The following is a 7,172-nucleotide window of genomic DNA, read 5'->3' on the forward strand; positions in this document are numbered from 1 at the left end:
TTGGTGAAGATGATATGCTCTAGTATTTATAGTAATCAATAAATTTGTAACTTTATTGAATAATATAAATTAAAAGAGTAATATAGTAGTCAATAAAATTGTAACTTATATTGATATTAATGTCTTAATTGTAATTTAGTAATATCTTTAAGAAGGAATAGAGAAAGGTATTAGAAAAAAGTGATTAATGATGTTAAATGGTGAACAAAATAAATAAAATTATAGTTAATTTTTGCAAAATATTAAGGCAGGAAAATAATGAAAAAGGCACAAAATGTAGTGAGGAGAAAAAAAAAAAAGGATGAATAGGAAAAGGGCAATAAAAGATTTTATGAATTTGATTTGTTGGGGTAATAACGGAAAAAGGTTGTTTTTGTGGGCTTCATTGATTTCAGTTAGTGACCTTTTCCATTCTTCAATATAATATACATAATAATTAGCAATTAATGTAATAACTTATAGACACTAAATTAATATGATTACTAAATAGAATATGATTAATTTTTTAATTAAAAAATAAGATAAAATAGAGAAAAAAAAGTCAAAAAAATGAGAAAAATGATAATTAGCAATGGAGGCCTTAGAGAGGTGCCACATCACCTTTTTTACATTCTGGCTTTATATTATATATAGATTGCATTCAATCAAATATAGGTGAGAGATTTGTATTTTATATCAATTATATTCAGACAACTATATTTGTATTTTGTATCAACTGTATTTGTATTATATCAATTGTGAAGGAAAATATTTTATTTATAAATTCAAAAGTTCTATATGTTTCTGTATATTTTTGTGCATTGTTCTGTGTATTCCTATATTTTCTGTATATTTCTATTTATTGAAAATAACTAGTGACATCCCTATTTATAAAAGTAAAAACCAAATTAAACTATGACTAGGAACTACTCTAACTAACAAATCTCAATTAAATATAAATAAGTAAATATCATAAATAATTAGTGTTGGAGCACTTTCTCTCCAACTCACGATATTTTTTCTCTTGGTTGTGTTGGAACACTTCTCTCCAACTTCCAAGGTTGATGTCCTTCCCACCAATGCCTTTTTTTTTTGTGTTGAAGCAATGTCTCTCCAACTCTTGTTGACGCCCTTCCCACCAACTCCTTTTCTTTTTGTTTTTTTTTTGTTTTTGGTTTTTGGTGTTGGAGCACTCTCTCTCCAACTCTCGTTGATGCCCTTCACATCAACTCTTTTTATTTTTACTTTCTCTAACTTTTAATTTAGAGAAAAGTTTATTCCTCTTGTGCTTGGTTGCACTTCTTTAAATCTGCCATATTTTTGCAAGTCTTTCCTCCAAGCATATTTTTCATGCATATATCTGTCATGACCCAGGGGTACACCCTAGATGTAACATGGCACATAGAACCCCGAAGGACTCAATGTAAGCCACTTAGCATATCATAACATAAGATAATAGAAAGTGCGGAAATTTTACCCATTTTGTCTATATTTGTATGAACTTAAATAGGTTGAAGTCCATATTTATTCATTTAAGAAAATATGAATGATCCATTTAAATTTAATATGAGAAAAATGGACTCATTTCACTTATATGGGTGAAATTGGCACCCCTACATAAATCCCATAACCCGATATGCCACTTGATGTCTGTATAAGAGCTTGTCATCTTGACTATACATCACCCCTTAGCCTTATCCAGTTATTAGAAGTAAATAATTGGGAAATTTCAGTGGTTAAAAATCTTACCTCTAATAGACCTCCAAATCCTTAAAGTTGTCAAGTTTAGGAAAAAAGTTATCAACCAATACATGGATTAATCTACAATTAAACATGTCTAAGAAATTTCTAAGGATAGAATCTTACCTAAAGGCCTTCGCGAATATAGGTCTAAGTTGTGGGATCGCGACCATGCCTACATGATCATATCGTGAGCACTAGACATCATCATTAAGAATATAAAGTCCCTAACAATTGGTTTTGTGGTTTTAGCCCCCAATATTCATCTGAACCCCTTGAGATGAAAATCAAACATGCAAACCATTCTAAAAAAAAATCACCTTACAAATCCGTTGGAACCCTCAAATTATCAATTTTAACTTTCAAAATTATTAGTTTTCAGTTGAAGTGACTGCATCACTCCCCAAGTCCCTTGGAATCCGTCGAAACTCTCCAGCTAAGTCCTAAAATACCATACGAACCTATAGAAACTCTCAACCTTCGATCCTGAGCTGGTTAACCACAAATTTTGACTTTGGTCAACTCTTAAGTTTTTAATTTCCTAATTTTTGTTTTCTTCTCTGAAACGCATCTGAGTCCCTCAAAACTCGTACCACCCGTTCATGCAAGTCATTAAACATGTACTAATTAAACCTATAGAGAGTTTCATATAGGGAAAGGGTTCCAATACTCAAAATAACCAAATGAGTTGTTACATCTTTCCCTCTTGAACATATGCTCATTTTTTTAATGGGATTACAAATGTACATGAGTTGTCAAAAAGTTTTGGGTATCTACTCTGTGTCGCAGTTAGACTCGGTCTCTTAAGTAGCCTCCTCAATCAAATGATGTCTCCACTTCTACTTCACTAAATATATTTCTTTTGATTTTAGCTTTTGAACCTATTGATAAGCTCAAAATTATACCTAAAGATGATGTAATCGGTCGTATGTAAATATATTATAAATCAACAAGGTTGGGAATCAAACTCCATAGGGAATAGGCGAGAAAAGATATACAGTAAATTGGATGATTATTTGGATGACTGCATGTCTTCTATCCCATGAAAGTAGAATATATTGTTTTGATTCTGAGACTAAAATTGTTGTAATAAATTTGTTTTTAAATTATATTAATTGAATAACAATTGTGTCCCCTCAATGAAATGTAGCGTTCTCAATTTTCACGCAATTACAAATTTTGGATTTTCTAGATATACGCCTCCTACCATTGCAACATCTTAATCTTTCCCAAAAGTTGAACAATGTATCTTAGTATATAATTTTCAAATCTATATAAGTTATTTAGATAAGGTTGACTGATTGTGTCAAGTAACTTCAACTTATTCCTGAGAGAATTTATTAACTAGGGTTATCTCTTGAGTTCTTGCAAACTATTTCCACTAAATGCCAATCCATTTTCCAATAAAAAATTATCGCATAGGTTAATATTCGCAACTACCAATCAATCAAATAAATAAAAAAATTGTTTCATACCCTTATTAGCCAAAAAGTATGCAAAATACGAACCTTACTCTATTTTTCTTAAAAGTATTAGTAGAACATAAGAAATAGCCAACATATGAATTTGAACATAAATTAACCTGTCAATGTGTATAATTTCAACTATATAAATCTTTGCTTCAAATCACAATTGGTACCTGAGTTTATTCAAAATATTACTTAATATCTCAATTTATGTAATAATTTTTTTTCAATTAAATTAATGTTTTCCAAATATATATAGATATATATATAAAAGACTAAAATATTGAAGTGGTTAAAGAAGCACAATCAAACGTATATCACGCCCATAATGATATTAATTAATATTACCCAAATTGCTAGAGCCTAGAGGTATTAAAATCATCAAGTGAAAGCTAACACCTATACTAAAATCTAGCAAGATTCTATGCTTGTTAATTAATCTAAATAAAAGATATGTCAAGTATCATTACATAGATAAAGTTAGCTACTTAAAATATATCATCTTCATTATTTATATATAATAGTCTCGATAAGATGTATAATCTCAAGTATGTTTCAATTGATGTTAATGTGTATAATTAAAGGAGATAACATATTTTATGTATTTAACTAAACTACCTAATAAATGTTTGAGAATACGTGCAAAATGAATTTCAAAATTTGAATCGAAAGTATTTGAGAAAAATATTTTATTATGTGTTTAGGTGCTCAATTGAAACAAATTATAAATGTATCTTGTCTTATTTAAAAGGATCGACCTATGAAAATTTAAAACTCGTGAGATATCACTATTCCGCTATCACTACTGCAAAAGAGACATCTAGTAGCAACAAATTTTCTTTTATCCATACTATACTATTGTCGCTAAATATAATATAATGACAATTGTATCATTATTACATAATTGTCGCAAAATCCTTTATTTATCATTGCTACATATAAATTTAAGAAATTTATAGCCAGTCAATCAATCAATTGGTGAGAAATCTGACGATCAAATCTTAGACAAAAATAGATGACTAGAGAAAGATATTATTACTTATTATAAGAGATTAAAAATAATTAAGTATACTTTGCCGTTTTGGTATGTCAAAGGACATTTTTCAAAAAAATGTTTTCGTAAGAAAGTTATTTTTTGTATTTGGTTACCAAAAGTATTTTCTATTGTAATTATTATAACTTTTAATTTAATTATCAATTGCTTCAACTAGTAGGCATTTTTATCAATCTTTGTAATTATTATAACTTTTAATTTAATTATCAATTACTTCAACTAGTAGGCATTTTTATCAATCTTTAATACTCAAAATGTTTATCAAATCATTACTTAATTTGCTAATTTTATTATTAATTTTAATATATTTTTTCAAAAAATATTTTGCACTTACCAAACAATTTCTACTATATACTAGATATGAGACCCCGTGCTAGCATGAGCCCAATATATGTTACTCTTTAAGTCTCAATTTATGTGATATCGTTGAAATTTGGAAAAACATCCCAAATATTATAATTTTAAAATATTTGTAGTTGTTAACTATTGTGATTTATATTATTTTTACATAATTTTCAAATAATATATATCACTCTCTATATCCCAATCTACGTATCGCATATAGAATTTCAAGAATCAACCAAATTTTTATATGTTTTTCAAATATTTCAAGTTGCTAATTATTGTGATTTATAGTGTTCTTTTACATCATTTTTAAATGGTATATGTCATTTATTTTGTTCCAATTTATGTGGCATCGATAAAATTTGAGAATCAATAAAAAAATTAAATATTTTAAATTGTTAATTATCATAATTTATAGTATTCTTTAAATATAATTTTCAAATATTTAAAAGATAAAAAAAAAAATTTAAAAATAAAATATATATATATATATAAATTCAAATGATAAAATATAAAAATTACATAAATATCATTGACTAGAAGCAGACATTCGCCTTCTCTATATTTCTACAACTATGTAGGAAAAATAGCAAAACATTTTTTTGGTAAAAACTGTAAATTACCATTAACCAACAAAGAACATTACACCATAAGGTCATGTATCTTCTTAGTCACCTTCTAGGAAGAGTACTAAGATGCATAGGTTTCCAACTACCCAAAAATAACAAAAAAAAAACGTAGGCACTAAGTAACTTAGTTATCAACCTTTGACTGTTGCTAGCTTTCCTAGATCCTTTAAGTAAATCTAATCTCTCTATAACTTCTTTCTTAATATGTACTAACACTATATTAGTATTCACCGATGATCCTCTAAAATAATTTAAGTTCCTTGTTTTCCACGTATGATAGATCATTGCTCCCCAAATAATTGTGATCACTTCCTTTGGAAATTGCTTCCGGTTCTTCCTCTTTATGTCTTCCAACACTTTCTTAACTTCACCCTTAGGTATGGTTAGTCCTACCCACTGTTGGATGTCATCTCTCAATGTCTTTATCCAAGTGCATTCTGCGAATATGTGAAACTGAGTCTATAGAAATTGACTTGCACAAAGACAACATGTAGTATCTTCCACTGAATAGTGAGATGCTTTAATCTTTCTTTTGTAAGTAGTCTCCCTTATATAGCCAACCATACAATAAATCGATGTTTTAGCTGTGAAAGTGCAGTCCATACGAGTTCTGCAATATTTAGTCTGCTTTGTTGCCCAACATAGCATTATAGCTCCTTGAAATAGCAATTTTAGTCCATATGAAATAACAATTTTAGTCCATGTATTACTGCATAATTCTATTTTGTCCTTGTGTTATTTGACTATGCACATTAACCTTCAATTATTTGAAGTATGCGATTTTGGTCCTTAAGTTGAAAAAAGTTAACTATTAAACAAAATGATTATTTGAAAATATATAAAATAAAAAAAAGGGTCGGTGATTCTAATTGCTTGAAGAATTATGTATATAAAATTAAAATTATATTTTATATATTTTTTAAAAAATATACAATTAGAGTGATTATTTTAATTAATATTATATAAATTGATCACATTTGCTTCTATTTTGCTATGTTTTTGATTCATTAGCAACGTGTGCTTCCTATTCTCTTTTTTCAATGGTTACTAATCAAGTTCAAATACGATTATATTTGAAAGGATTTAGTAGGCGGATCCATAAGAGTAGAAATCCGTGAGGCACTCCCTATCTCTGCCCTTTCCATGGGGCACAGGCCTTAGGAACTAATAAGAACTTGCAGCTATTGAAACTATCCTATTTTTTTCAATGGGAACTGAGTTGACTTGCTAGGAGTAGGGTTGAGGATCCATCATCCCAACCTGAATTAGAGGGGAGCTTCAATTCGAAAGATGAGCTATTAAAACTAAAGAAGGCCCCTTTCCATATCGGGAAGAGTCTGAAATAGTGTTTTGGAATGCATCGATATTGGAGTACAAATTTTCAGATACTCTAACTAATAGAGCTTTTTTTGCGGCATATTGAAAGTCATATAGTCTCCTGCCAATAAATCCTTAAGGCTATCATGGTGTCCTAACAACTTTCGAACTTTAAAAAAATTAACATTTAATTTTTATTAAATTCAATTTTTTATATATACATAATTCTTCAAGTATTTAGAATCACTAACCCTTCAATTTATTTTATATCTTTTAAAATAATCATTTTGTTAAATAGTTAACTTTTGTTAACTTCAAGGACCAAAACCGTACGCTTTAAAATAATTGAAAGTAAATATACATAGTCATTTTTATTGTAGAATAATTTTCATCACATGAAACACGAATTATGGAGAAGCTAAGAGGGGCCTCTTGGTCTGATCCGGCTCCCCTCCATTTCGTGAAGTGCATTCCTAGATAAGCGACACATGTCTTATTTAAAGTTTAAAGGTCATGATTATACTATATTAACAACTATCATAACCATAGTTAAGTCAATTAATTTTAGAAAACTACTCTCTAAATTTGGTAAAAATTACAATATATTCCATACAAAATTTAGGTAAAAATTACAATATATTC

The sequence above is a fragment of the Solanum tuberosum genome, unplaced genomic scaffold, assembly GCF_000226075.1.
Source record: "Solanum tuberosum cultivar DM 1-3 516 R44 unplaced genomic scaffold, SolTub_3.0 scf00058, whole genome shotgun sequence".
In the NCBI taxonomy this organism is placed as follows: domain Eukaryota; kingdom Viridiplantae; phylum Streptophyta; class Magnoliopsida; order Solanales; family Solanaceae; genus Solanum; species Solanum tuberosum.